We start from the raw sequence: 15,600 nt of genomic DNA on the forward strand, positions 1-15,600 counted from the left end.
GTTTGGAATGAGTACAGGTTAGTTTGTTAATATCTAGCAAAATCTAACGATGAATACTTTACAATGATTCAGATGTCAAAATCGTCAAGGAAAACAAAGTTTTACATTTTATGCTTTATTCAATAATATAATCATTGCTTGCATCAAAAATTAATAATAACATCATTGCTTTCTCTTTACTTAGCTGAAGAACTTCTATAAATCAATTATGGCCGCAAAAAAAATTGATCACAGGAGTAATAGTAGAGAATGAATCTCTAGGTACAAAATCATGATTTTGTATAGAAATGGTAAAAGTAAAAGTAATATCTGATTTTTGTAATTTTGATCTCTTACTTTTTAGTAAATTTTTTGAAATAGGACCCAACACCGGGTGATATGACATATGTTAATGTCAAATTATTACAACATGTCTATCACTCTTTTTTAAATATTTTGTCCAATTCAAAAATTGAAAGAATAGGAGATTAAAATGCAAAATTAGAAACGTGAGTTCTAAAATCCTGACATTGATAAGAAATTTAAATCAATCCATTTTTTTAGAAAGAAGCTATGTTAATTATCTTTACAAAAAATCCTTGTAAAAAACGGCTAATATCCACTTTTTAGTCCACTAAATATTGTGATTATCTTATTTTAGCCTCTCTTTTTTGGATCAATCATGGTCTCCTAACTTTTCCTCATTTCTAATTTGGTTGCCCACTCTCCAAAAATGTGTTGACTTGACACAAGTAATCGACATGGAACTAAACTCCTAGTTGTGACATGACTTTTTATTAAATAAAACTCTTTGTTATATGAGTGTTCATTAAATTTGAAGATCTTTCTTACGTTAGACTAGACATCATCCATCACCCTAAACTTTTTATATGAAAAATAAATAATTTCAAATAAAGAATAGGCATGAAAGAGGGGATGAAATCTCTAACTAAGATTTCGAATTTGTAAAAGTATTGAATGTTTTCCATCCTCAAATCATATGGTGTGAATTGTTCAGTGAAAGACGAAGGCATATGGAACCAAGGCAACAATAACGGGATAGGTTTATAAGAAGAATAAGAAGATGAATAGTCCTTTGGATGAATTGGGATTTTAGGGTTTTCAAATTTCAAAGGGAATTGGTATATAAGAAAAAGATCACATACAATACAACAGCCATATTTTACATTTTATTTTTATTTTAATAAAAAAAAAAACAAAACATGTTCGCATGTTAGTTGAGTTCCATGTCAATTAACCATGTCATTGCAACGTAAATTTGAGAGAATATTGTGGGGTTAAGACCACCATATTAAGAAAGGAAAAAGCTTTGTTGTTGGAGATCAAAATTGCTAAAAAAAATAGAAGAGACTGAATTGCATAACTGCGAAGAGGAATAATGCGTGTGGAAACCAAGGCAACAACAATGGGATTCCCTCAACAAACAAAAAAACAATGGGATTTTAGGGTTTTATAATTTCAAAAGGAATTGGTATATAATATAAGAAAAAGCTCACATACAACGGTCATATTTTACATTTTATTATTATGGTTTAAATATTACTCCCTCTGTCCCGGAATATCTGACTCATTTACTAAAAAAAAGTGTCCCAAAATAATTGAGTCATTTCAATTTTCAATACAACTTTATCATTCCCAATACAATATAACTCTAATTAATACTACTTTTATCATTCCCAATTCAATATATTCCACTTCCCCTTTATTTATACTCCGATATTCCAAACTGGCTCAGATATTCCGGAACGGAGGGAGTATAGATTTTTTAAATTTCAAGTTTTAGTCCCTATTCAAATTTTCGTCAATTTTTGGTATCTCAAAAGAGCAACTCTTCCATTGACACAAACCCAAATGAAAATCATTTGGGCACACACACAATTAGAAAAAATAAAAAAAAAATAAATTAGTCACATCATTTTTTACTTTTATCTTTTAATTTTGTTTATCTATATATGTGTGTGTGTGTGTGTGTGTGTCTGTGTCTAAGTGTTTTTTGTTTGTGTTTGTGACCAACCAAGAGTTTGTTCTCTCAAAAAATTTCTATCGTCACTTATGGTCTCTGTTTTTAAAATCAAATCATGTGTGTATTTTACATTTTTTTAATGAATTTTTATAGAGATGTTTCTAATATTATAACAATCTCTTCTAAAAAAATTGAATTTTTTAACAAGATATGAATTAAATATAAATGTTTAAGCCCTAAAAACTTAAAAATTCATATTTAATTCATCACTTGTTAAAAAAATTAAAATTTTGCAAGAGAGATTTCTATAACATACTAAACACGACCATAAAAAAATAATACAAAATTTTGAAAGACACAAATGATTTTACTCAAATACAGGGACCAAAAATTGTGACGATATTATTTTGAGGGACAAAAAATTAATACAAAATTGATAGAAACTAAAACTTGAAATTTAAAAAATTTATTGAAACTAAAAACATATGTCACCCTATCTTTATTTTAATAAAAAGAACAAAACACGTTCGCATGTTAGTTGAGTTTGAGTTCAATGTCAATTAATTATGACATTGCAACTAGGGGTGGAAATGGGCTAGGCCGGGCCGGGCTTTGTAAGGCCTAAGCCTGGCCTACTTCAAAAATGCTAGGCCTGAGCCTGGCCTATTATCCGTCATAGGCTCATTTTTGAGGCCTGGCCTGGCCTTTTTAAAGGCCTGATGAAGCCTGAAAGCCTATTTTATGCTAAGGCCTGACAACACATGTAAGCCTACTCCTATATAGGGCAAAACTTATTAAGGCATAAAGCACACAAATATGTTTGCTACTAAATAATGAATTCTTACGAAGGTCTAATCACACCAATATATCAACTACTAAATAACCAATCATATGAAGGCTCGTGTTTATGAAAAAAAAACTTCAAAAATATCAATAATGGAAGATATATTATATATGAAAAGCTTAATAGGCCGGCCCGATGGGCTTAATAGGCTTTTTCGCAAGCCTTAGCCTAGCCTGTTTAACTAAATAAGCCTTATAAAAAGCTTGAGCCTGGCCTTGTTAATAAACGAGCTGGGCCGAGTTAGGCCTTAAATAGGCTAGGCCGTAGGCCCCTGTCGGACGGCCTGGCCTATTCCCACCCCTAATTGCAACTTAAATTTGAGATAAAATTGTACGGCTGAGACAACCATATATATGAAAGAAGAAAGTTTGGAGCTCAAATTGCTAAAAAAATAATAATAATAAGGAAAATGTTAACCGGTGCCTCCGGGGCACTGATTAAGGAAGCAAATATAGAAGTTTTTGCATTGAAAATTGTGTAATTAAGGCTTCAAAAGTCAAAAAAGTGTCATTTTTTATTTAATTTTTCTTTTTTTAGATACCTTAACCAATGCTCCGGGACACCGATTAACACAATCCTAATAATAAATAAAAAAAGAGAGAGAGCGAGAGAGGGGCTAAGTAGCACAATCCCGATATTGATGACAAAATGTTGATTTGAACGAAAATATTTAACTAAAAAACCTTTTAAAACGTCGACCTTGATGAATTTAGCTTGTTGCAGCATGACATTGGTGATAAAGGTAATACTTAACTTCATATAAAATTCTTTCAAAAAATAAACTTCATATAGAATAAAAAAATAATAAAGACTATTAATGAGTTTAAATTAATAGATGAAAATGGTTTAAAGGAATTTACAAATCATTCCAAAGCTATAATATACAATGAAAATGACATAATAATACATGTTCAAGATTAAAAATTTGTTAGTACTAAAATTTGAAACATTAAATAATGTAATAAGAGGTTATCGGTAATAATAGCAAATATTTGAGACTACGAATATCAAAGAGAAAATCGAATCTTGATGGTTAAACAAAAGTATGCAAAATAAAATGGAATGCTTTAAAATCAAAGAGAAAATTAAATCTTGATAGTTGAACAAAAGTGTGAATAAAATGGAATACATTTGGACGTAATAGTTCAAATCTCAACCCTAAGTCATACGGCAAAAAGGCAGCAATCCTCTAACGCTAGACTCCACCTGCCGCCACTAACACATCCTTACTTCTTCTCTGCAAATTCAAACTCCCCCGCCATGTAGATATCCGGCTGTGGTGGTGCACTCACCTACTCACAGCGCTACCACCCTCAACCTCGACCGGGGTTGTTTCAAGTTGTCGTCGATGTGTTTTATTCTTTCCGCATCGGTGGACCACTCTATTTTTGTTTACGTCTTTGAGATCTGGTGTAGTGACACGAACTGAGTTTGTTAAGGATCATCCTATCTGCGACCCCACGATGAATGTTTGTCTCGTCTTCAATGGTTGGGTTCGATTCGAACATTCTAATCTGGTTCGGCTCCTCTGTTATCTGGTGGTTGTTTTTGCGATTGAGTTCTTGCCTCCGTAAATGTTGTCGTTGTGGATCGATGGCGTTGCTGTTGTGAAGGTGGATTTTGTTGTTGTGATTGTTGCTGCTGTTGTTGTTGTTGTTGCGAAGGTAGATTCAGTTAAGGTGACATCGATTGTTGTTGTTGTTGTTGTGGCGAAGGTGGTTCTTGTTGTTTCAATCTAGGTTCGTTTGTCACTGATTCTCTTAAACAACGATGTTGCAGCTTTTCAACGGCAATATCGTGCGTGATGATGATTTTGTTTGGTTTGTCGTTCAATGACTTCTATTCATTGTTTGTGGTGGTTGATGTTCAGTTTTAGGTTATTGATTGTTTGGTCTTAGGTGTGTGACATCTCAATTGGTCCGGTTGTTTTTTTATTGGTTTCGTAGTAGTTTGGTTGGATTCAGGTATAGGAAGAGTAACACATGTGTTGTTATAAGGGTTTTCATATACATGAAGATATGCTTTGGTGGAGGTGTTTGGGAATATTGGGCATGTGTGCCGTTTCGGCCATAAGACGTTTTGAGGAGCAATTTCATGTTGTATGATGTTATAGGGGTTTTTGGTAGACTTTTGCGGTTCTTTGGGAGGTGTGTTTTTGGATGAAGGTGCTTGGGAGAGCTAATGTTGTTGCTTGAGGTTTTATTACCGACTGTTTTTCATAGGTTGTTGTTTGTTGTGTTGGTTTTTGACGTTGTTGTTTGGAGGTTGTGTGCGAGCACCGGAATGTAGGTGGTGGAAGTTGCTTTTGTGGCAGCTTGTGATGATGTTTGAGGGTTTTGGTTCAACTTTTGTTTATGTTGTTGCGTGGAGGGTTGTCTTTGATTTTTTTTTGATGTTTTCTTTTATTGATTTCGGAGATAGCCCTTTGTTAGGTGGTGTTTCCGGTAGGATTTTTAGATTTTTTTCTTCGATGCACAGGTGTATGGGTTTACAATTGGGTGCTCCCCATCTAACCTTTGTATGCTGCTACTTTACGATTCCTAGTCTAACACTCCTTGTGTTGGTTAAGATTCATTGCGATTTTAATAAATTCCATTTTGGATTCTTCAAAAAAAATGTAATACATTTGAGACTATGAATATTAAAGACAAAATTGAATTTTGATTGATGTAGGCAAACTAGCGGCGCATATCGAAGATGAAGTGACATGCAAGAAATACTCACTTGGAATAATGCAGATTTTACATCCGGTGTTGGATTGACTCGAATTATACCTTTTCGGAAAGTCCCAGACCTCACGATCATAACACATCGCTTTGCCATGATGTAGGGGTGATTTTAGTCATTCGGAGTTATCTGAAGGCCCAAAACCGCATTTTAATATTTCAACATATTTATTACTTTTCTGTTTTATTTCAGTTTGTTATTTTTCGGCCAATTCAAGTTTGTTATTTCTCATAGTATTTAAATAGAACTTACGTAGCATAAGAGACACTTTTTCATTCAATAAAATTATCGAGAACTTTTCTCAATTCTGGTGGAATCCGGAAACCTTTATTTGATAGGTTTGTCGCTTGCAACCTATCTGTTTATCTTTTAGGTTTAGCGCTTGCTAATCCTTGCTTCCGTTTCGCGTCATTGATGGTTGAACAAAAGTGTGCAAAATGAAATCGAATCTTGATGGTTAAAAATATATAAGAATGTCAAGAAAGTGATCGGAAAAACGGTGGAGAAGCAAGAAAAAAGAATTGATGGGTTATACCAATCCTTATATATTAAGGATGGAGAAAAATATATGTATAGGTTCGCTGAGGGGTGAAAAAGAAAGATAAGATACTTGGACCAATTGAAGTGTATAAATAATGAAGAAGGCAAAATTTTTGTTCTCGAAAATGATATAATATAAAGGATAAATGGAAAACTTATTTCCACAACTTATTTAATGAAGGATATGAGATCCTACCGGGATCTAAAATACTAGATATTAGAAATGGAATACCAAAATTATCCCTTCTATACAGGGCCGTTTCGATAAAATTGGAGGCCATGTTCAAATATTAAACCCCCTCCCAATGGAAAAACAATATTTTTTTAAGCAATAGTAATCATCTATTTAAGTTGTAAATAACATAAAAAATAGTCATTCTTTATAAATTAAGTAAAAGTAAGTTTGTATGGGAGGAATTAACTGACTTGTGTTGAACTTCACTAACCACTAATTGTTTTAATATTAAAAATTGGGTTCATTATAAAAATAAAAATAAAAACACCAAAAACGTAAAAAGAATCATCGCTTTGTTTAGTGTAAAATGAATCTTAAGTATATTGGTTGTTGTTGCTTAAAAAAGTGTCTTTACTATCTAAATAGTGACAAACTAGTACTAATATTGGGGAAAAAAAATAGTAGCAAATTAGTACTAGCATGCACGATTAAAACTTAAAATAATAGAAAAAAATACTAATTATTTAACGGGTTTAATTTGTGTTGTTAATGAAACAAATGACAAAAAAAAATTATATAGTAGTTTTCTACATTTATAGATAACTCTAAAATACATATTAAATTGTAAATTTGATATAAAAAATTGTAAAGACCTAATAGTTGTGGATGTAATTGAGGCTTTTATATTTGGTTCAAATTCACAGAATGCTCAGAATTGAACCTCAAAACCAAAGACCCAAGTGCATTCTATTTTACCACCAAACTATTACAAGGTGTCTATTAATTTTTTATATTTTATTATACATACTTAAGACATTTGCTTATTAAAAAAACACTTTTGGATGCTATATTAAAAAAAAAAATAGTTTGAGGGTCTTAAAATTGCGAGGCCCGGCGTCGTAGCCCACCTTGCGCTTGCTAAGGGTCGAGCCTGCTTCTATCATTGGTTTAAGAACATGAGGTAAAAGAAGCGCATAAATGGCAACACAGTTGGGCCAAACAACATACCTATTAAGGTATGAAAAACTCTTAGAGATAGAGGGGTATATACAAATTTTGGGTGAGTGAAGAAGAAACACTTTAATCCGGATTTATAAGAACAGAGGAGATATACATATTATACGGGGGCTAAGCGTGGACTATGCGGGAGCCCAACAATAGATCTAGGATAGGCTCTGATACCATGTTTAAATTTGGGGCCTAACTCATTCATACAAAACCGGCTTGTAAGATGAGGAGTGCTTCCTCTTTATAAACTCTTCTCAAGAGTGTTATCTATGGTATCAGAGCATGGCTTGGGTTAGGTTAGTCTATTTGGAATTATTTTCAGTTTTGAGTACGTTTCTATCAAAATTTCAGTTTATAAAGAGGAGGCACTCCTCATCTTACAAGCCGATTTTGTAAGGATGAGTTAGGCCCCAAATTTCAACAGTTTGGGAAATCGACCATGAAACGATCTACTTACTTGACCCGTGACGAAGCATTATCAGGTGGATAAAAAAGACGTGCACTTATTTTTCATTGATTTGGAGAAGGTGTATGATAAACTCTTCAAAGATATTTTGTGGAAAACTTTAGAGAAGAAAGAGTTTTAGGTTGCCTATATTTGAGCTATCAATGATATGTATGAAGAAACCTCGACAGCTGTGAGGATACAAGGTGAAACAATATTAAAAGATTTTCCCATAACAATAACAATACACCAAATATTAACTCTAAACCTTTATCGTTTTGTTGCAGTTTTAAATGTACTTATGATACACATCCAAAAGCCGGCATTGAGATGTATGCTAAATGAAAAGTTTAAGATTTGAAGATAAACCTTGAAAGCGTATGACTTCCTCCCGGATAGAAAGGACATTAGGGTTTTATACATAAACATCCTCACATAGAGGGAAAGATGGAAGGAATAACAAAACTAACTTCTAACATAAACGTACTATCACACTAACCGATGAAACTAACAAATAGTTAACCATTGAAAGGCCAACTAACAAGAAATAGAAAATGATAAATCATCGTAATTTGATCTTTCTTATATTTGTATTTTGGAAAATGTTAACTAGGGCCCCAAGGCACTAGTTAAGGAAACCAAATATAGTATAAGCACCTTGAAACTTATGTAGTCAAAGTTTAAAAAGTGTAAAAAATGATGTCTTCAATGCAAATATTTCCTTTTATTTTCATAACTAGTGTCCCGGGGGCACTAGTTAACAAGACCCTTGTATTTTTTATCAATCATAAAATGAATTTTAGTTTAAGAGAAAACGTGTGGATGTTGTAAAGATTGAAAGCCGTGTATAGCTTTGTCAAATGTGACTTACAGCAATGAACATATTATAGTAAAACTCTAGCTGTTTTTGACAATTATATAGCTCATTGTAGAAAGGCAAATCGGTGCATATATGTCTACAGCAGGGGGGATGTATGTCTCAAGTTGTAAATTTGGACAAGATTTTACTTGCCTCTTCAAATCGTTGACTGGCTTGGCTTAATCATGGTTCGTATATATTTTAATCATGCTTCTTATATGTTAGTATTACTCCCTCCGTCCCGGAATATCTGACCAATTTTCTAAAAAAAAGTGTCCCAAAATAACTGAGTCATTTCAATTTTCAATACAACTTTCATCATTCCCAATACAATATAACTCTAATTAATACTACTTTCATCATTCTCAATACAATATATTCCACTTTCCCCTTTATTTATACATTTTTCTTAATCTGTGTGAAAAACCAAACCGGCTCAGATAAAACAGGACGGAGGGAGTATATCACTTACTCTTAAAGCTTATTAGGTCTAGCTTATCACTAAACCTAATTTTTCCCTCTAATTATCCAGCATTAATTACTAGCTAATTAACCCTAAAAAGTTTCCCTCCCTTTTGTTCTTTTTTTGAAATTCGTTGGCAAATTTGGTGGTCATTTTTGTTTACCGTGATGTTTGTAACCCTTTAGTTTTCCATGCATTTGTTTTTCAAAGTTTCCCTTGCTTCAACAACGAGCAACATTAATTAAGGCTTTGTTTGCGAGTTTGGAGGGGAAGGGAGGGGAAGGCTTAGGAAAAAAGGAATGAGTAAGTGGAAGAAATAGAGGAAAATGGGAGAGGAGGGCTTTGGGGGGTTAACTTTTCTTCATGATACAAAACCCTCCTCATTTGGAGGAACTAAAAAATTGTATTGGAGGAGGGTTTTGGGGGGTTTTGGAGGGTTAATAAGAATTTTTCAAATTTAATCTATGTTGTTATAATATTTTTAAAATTAAAAATAAAGTAATCATATGAATTAAATTATCATTCTCTAAAAAACTACTCTTTTAAATTTTTTGAAAGATTTCTCTATTTTTTCTCATATTTTGCTACCCTCAAAGCCTTTCCTTTCCTTCCCCTACAAACTCCCAAACAAAGCCTAAGGGTCAATGGTCTTCCATTTAGAAAACCAAAACAACCATCCACTCTTATTACTCCTCTATTTCCCAAGCATATTAACTCATTCATCCAACCTATTCAATCTATATAAATACACATGCAGGATTCGGTCCTTTGGTACTTTACTCTCCTTTTTTAAAACTTTCTTCAAACTCTTCAAACTGTACAATGGCTGGCCGTAAAGTGGAAACCTTGATGTCCCATGCTTGCTTGACTGATATGGTGGCAAGAGTTTTTCGGGTTTTTAACATTCCTTCTTTCTTTATACCATTCAGAGGACGTTTTTTCACGTATTTCTTCAAAACCAAAATCGCCACTATTGGATGTTTCATGAAGATGGAGTCCTTTTTTATTTTTATGAGGTATTGAAAATGAAGTCTTATTATGGGTTTATTTAAAAAATAATAATTTGAAGGATTATGGGTTTATTTAATTGTTAATATAATGTTTTTATTTTTTGTATTTTTTAGTTGGGTATAGGATTAGATCCCATCTTCTCTTCATTCCTCTCTATTTTTTAAGAATATTATTGTATGGGTGTGTCAATGATTCTTAATTTTTCTTAAGGTAGAAAAATTTCAGAGTGAAGGTGTACTATTCTCCATGGGATATATTGTTATTTTATATTATTTTATTTGTGTAGTCTTGCCAAACATCATATAACTTAAAAGTTTGTAATATATATTGTTACATTTTTTTGAAGGAAATATATATTGTACATGGCAGGTGTATTCATTCTGTCACGAATCAAACAGACTCTATTTCTTACCTATAGGACAAAAAGTATACTATTTGTTTCTTATAAAATGACCTAATGGAATAAATAAAAATAAAGAAAACAAATTAATCTTGAGCCAAAGAAAAATGTATACCAACATCACTGTGAGAACTTGAATTTTGCTTGCAGATGCAGATGGTATCCATATCAGACAACACTATTTTCTTAGATGTGTTAGAGCTGAGTAATTGGATTGAGTTTGAGATGCCGAAATACAGACATTTTTGACCAAAACTTGCATTAAAGATTGACGAAAAATGATTTAAAAATGACTAGAGATTTTCATTTAAAAAATGACCAATAACTTGACGTAAATTAAAGAACGACTATATTCATTTTTCTTTACTTAACACAAGAGTCGCCAAGCAAAGGCCAATTAAGCACAAATGTAATACAATGCTGATCTGATCACAACATCATGGTGCATAAGAGTCTGTTAGCATACATCCAAAACTATGACACTATTTTAATTAATTAATATTTCCCAAAGACGTGAATTATTGGAGGGTGAAAAACAATACCCCCTCTGTCCTTATTTATAACACCATGGAGCTATACTTTCAAAATAGAGTTATATTAACAACAAAAACTCTATTGTTGAGAAAATCAACGAATACATGTTAGACAATGATTTCAGGCGAAGCAAAGGTTTATTTAAGTTATGATTCACCTGTTACACGGAGATTTCCCGGTGATGCAACTGATGATGTTCACACCCCCGAATTCTTAAACACAATTATTGCTTCAGGACTTCATAACCACAAATTAAGATTATAAGTAAACATAACCAAGAAGATATGTGCTCGAGGAGAATGTAATATCCAGAACTAACGTTGGTGACTATTTTAGTCGGTAGGACCCGTGCGGCGCACGGGTCTTCAATCTAGTATGAAGAAAAAAGTATAAACCTATCTAGGTATAGCTTTGACCCATGTAATCATGTACTTAACCAGAATCAGAATCAGAATTAGTTGTCCAAATTGAAATTGGACTATTATATGGAACAAAGTAGAAGAGTACTAGTACTAGTGAATAGTGGTGCTAAAACAACTCATCACAAAAATTGAATTAACAAAGTAAATTGTGCAATTTCCGTCTTGACCTAGATAAGGTCAGCTCATTGTATATTTTCAGCAAATCACATTTATAACGTACCGTAATCACTTTGTCAACTGTTATTGAATTTATAATGTTTAACTATTAATTAAAATTAAAATCCAAGAAGGGTCGGATCAGAATTTTTGCATAAGAGCATCTCCAACTTATCTGAGCAAGTATCATAGACTATGATACCATGTGGCCGATTGAGTTTAATAGAAGAGCAATGATATATCTCAAGAAAAATAACATCAAGAATTCTTCAAGAATAAAGAGTAGCCAATCACAATGCACTATTTGCCACAATTCAAGGAGGTGTGACTGAAAAATAGGAAGTGGACAAATAAATCATCCAATTAAAATTTGCCAACTGTGTCTTGAAAAATTCTTGAAGTTATTTTTCTTGAGAAGTAGCATTTTCCTTAATAGAATAAAGAATCACACATTATTTGAGATACCATCTCATAGAAATTTGAAATTAATCGTATATCTTTAATTAATCACCAACTATCCCAAAATCAATTTTATGCTTATTTAAGGTACCATCATTGAGTTGTTTAACGTTTTTATCTTTTAAGGAAAAAGGTATATGAGTTGTTTATCTTTTAAGGAAAAAGGTATATGAGTTGTTTAATTATGTTTATTTAAGGTACTATCATTGAGTTGTTTAACGTTTTTATCATTTAAGGAAGGGTTAATCCCTATAAAATTGGGACCTTTTCAATTTAGTCCTTACTTAATTTTAATAGTTCTTTTGGTCCCTAATTTTTTTTTCTACACCGAGTATTAGCCCCTACTCAATTCAAATTTGTTTAATTTTTGATTAAACTCTTAAGTTTTTGAACAATTTTTTACATACGTGTTTAAAACATTACTAAAAGTTCCTCCACAAAAAATTTTCGTAAAATTTGATTTCTACATCCAGATTTTGTTGCTTTTATCTTTAACTTTTGAAGTTTTAAAAAATTCATGTTTAATTCATTTCATGTTAGAGAATTCTAAATTTTAGTAAATGAACCTTTCATAGTGTTCTAAACTTGTCTCAAAAAAATCGTTCGAAAATTTAAGAGTTTAAGGATAATTAAACAAACTTTGTTTTAGGAGGGACTAAAATTATAAGTAAATTTTTTTTGTAGGGACTAAAAAAACTATTAAAATTAAGTAAGGACTAAACTTAAAGTTCCCAATTTTATTGGGACCAAAAACATATTTAACCTTTAAGGGAAAAGGTACATCATATTTAAAGGTAGTATATGAGTTATTTATATATGATGTGGTATTGTAGAAATCGTTTGATAGTGGTGTATGGAACCTAAAACGAGTTCCATAGTAGTAACCTTTGGAAATATTGAAAGTGTTTTATTAAATTCTAACCTAAAAAATCGATCTTTATTAAATTTTATATATTAGTTGAAATATGTAGATTGAGATGTTACATGTAAGGATTGCCTTCTTCAAGGAACAGTTCCATAATATTATAAGGTGAATTTTTCAACCACTAAAATACCAAAGTAGAATATAGAAATTTAGTTCACAAATCCTAACTCAACTAATGAAAATGTTGAAATTGTCAAGCTTGCTGCTGTGACCGGGGTTCGAACTCTGGTTCCCCTACTTATATCATACCATCACACACACACACACACACAGAGAGAGAGAGAGAGAGAGAGAGAGAGAGAGAGAGAGAGAGAGAGAGAGAGAGAGAGAGAGAGAGAGAGAGAGAGAGAGAGAGAGAGAGAGAGAGAGAGAGAGAGAGAGAGAGAGAGAGAGTTGTTTATTTTCAAAATACATTTTTCATTTATTTTGTATAAACTTATATTCTCTTAAATTGCTAATAAGGAAATTGAAGCCTTACGTAGTGAACAATTATGATAGTGAGAAGATAAAAGTCAAGCTAAGAAGGATGCATTTTCAAAAACAATGATAACATTGTTTTGACATTTTTTAAAAAATTTTAAAATGCTAAAAGAATCTTGCGATGAAACTATTGAATCATTTTTTTTTAGTTAAAGTGAAAATGAAAACATGAAATATATATATATATATATATATATATATATATATATATATATATATATATATATGAGACGTAAAGAAGCCCTAAATTACTCAAAGATTACGTGAAATATGTCATTGAGTACACTAAAAGTAAGTTAACAACCACATTTTTCTTTTTTTTTAGGCTTTGTTTGCGAGTTTGGAGGGGAGGGAAAGAAAGGCTTTGAGGGGTGGAAAATATGAGGGAAAATGGAAAAATCTTTCAAAAAAATTAAAAGAGTAGTTTTTTAGAGAATGATAAATTAATGCATATGATTACTACATTTTTAATTTTAAAAATAATACAACAACATAGTAAGGCATGTATGATGTATTGATGTATATTATGTATATCTTTATCAAAGTAAGGCATGTATGATGTATATATGTATATCACAATCTCCTTTTTCATTCAAGACGTTATATATTGATCTGAGTTTCATCGCACTACAGCTTCCTATCTGATATAGGTCGAAGACCTTTGTCAACATAGCCATTGTAGGAACTATTGGGGTGATGAAAGGGGTAAATTAGCTTATGCTAAGTGCTATGAAGCAAAAATCAAAGTTTATCAAAGTAAGGCATGTATGATGTATTGATGTATATATGTATATCTTTATCAAAGTAAGGCATGTATGATGTATATATGTATATCACAATCTCCTTTTTCATTCAAGACGTTATATATTGATCTGAGTTTCATCGCACTACAGCTTCCTATCTGATATAGGTCGAAGACCTTTGTCAACATAGCCATTGTAGGAACTATTGGGGTGATGAAAGGGGTAAATTAGCTTATGCTAAGTGCTATGAAGCAAAAATAAAATTTTACACTTCAACTGTTGTCCCAGCATAGAAGCCCTTCATAAAGTTACAAATTTACAATGCACTAGCAAATGTAAAGAAACTGGAAAATTTCAAAGATTAAGTACAATAAATATAACGGAAAATGAAGCACAAAAAACTTGCAACACCGAATTTTTTTTCCAGATTAATTTGAGTTTTTATTAAAAATACTTGAAGGGCTCTTTTGGAATTTCACAGGGTTTGTAGGGTTATAAGGACTAGGTATGGGACTATGAAGTGGTTTTTCAAAAGTATTTACTTAGTTTTTTTACAACCTTTTTTCTTCATTTAAAGAAAAAATAGCATTCATGGCTTTCATGCTAGTAACAAGACAACCTAAATTTTTTGCATTTATAGCAATAAATCATCTCTTCAGAGGATAACGCTACTAAAGATCAAACTTTAGTCGAAGCTCTCACTTTAGGTCCACCAACAAAAAAATATTTTTTATTAAATTTTATAAACAAAAAGGCTATATATGCAAACAAAAATGACCTTAGAAATTAAAACTTATTTCAGGTCACACTTACTATTGAAAATTATTGGATCGACTCTGCTCTCAACATCTACTTTAAGGCTTGATGCTATGGGTTGGCCCAATCACTTCTGGACAAACAACTAAGCTCCTCGACACCTAGACCATAAAACATTCACGAATTCTGCTCTTCCCCCAGCACAAACCACCCGCGCCCAGCATGATTTCCAAATATACCCTTGCGTGAGTTAAGTCACGCACCACTGAGCCTCTGCACGAGTTACTCGCGCAAGTTGGCCGGTTGTTAGAACTCAAGAACACACATTTTTTGGACGGTGGTCAATGCATTTTAATGGTTTTTACACGTTTCTTTTAAGTTTTTTCACGTTTTTTGACCTCATTAAGTGCTATGTTACCTTAAACCACCTATAAATACCCTCACAAACTTCATATTTTCCTCACATTATCTCCTTCCACTCTCTCCCCCTCTTTCTCTTCTTCTTTTTTGCTTCTTTAGTCTTTAGGCTCTTTATACCCCTTTAGGTATATAGCAGTGGCTTTTGGGGGGAATAGTGGTCAGTCGAGTTGGGGAAAAAGACATCATCCCTTGAGGTAAAATTAGGTTTGCTTCCTTTTACTCCCAAAATCTTTTTACCATGGGTAAAATGAATCATCATGGGGGTATAAA

This window comes from Medicago sativa, chromosome 7 (genome assembly GCF_051527215.1).
Source record: "Medicago sativa cultivar Bolivia chromosome 7, Bolivia_mono, whole genome shotgun sequence".
Lineage (NCBI taxonomy): Eukaryota > Viridiplantae > Streptophyta > Magnoliopsida > Fabales > Fabaceae > Medicago > Medicago sativa.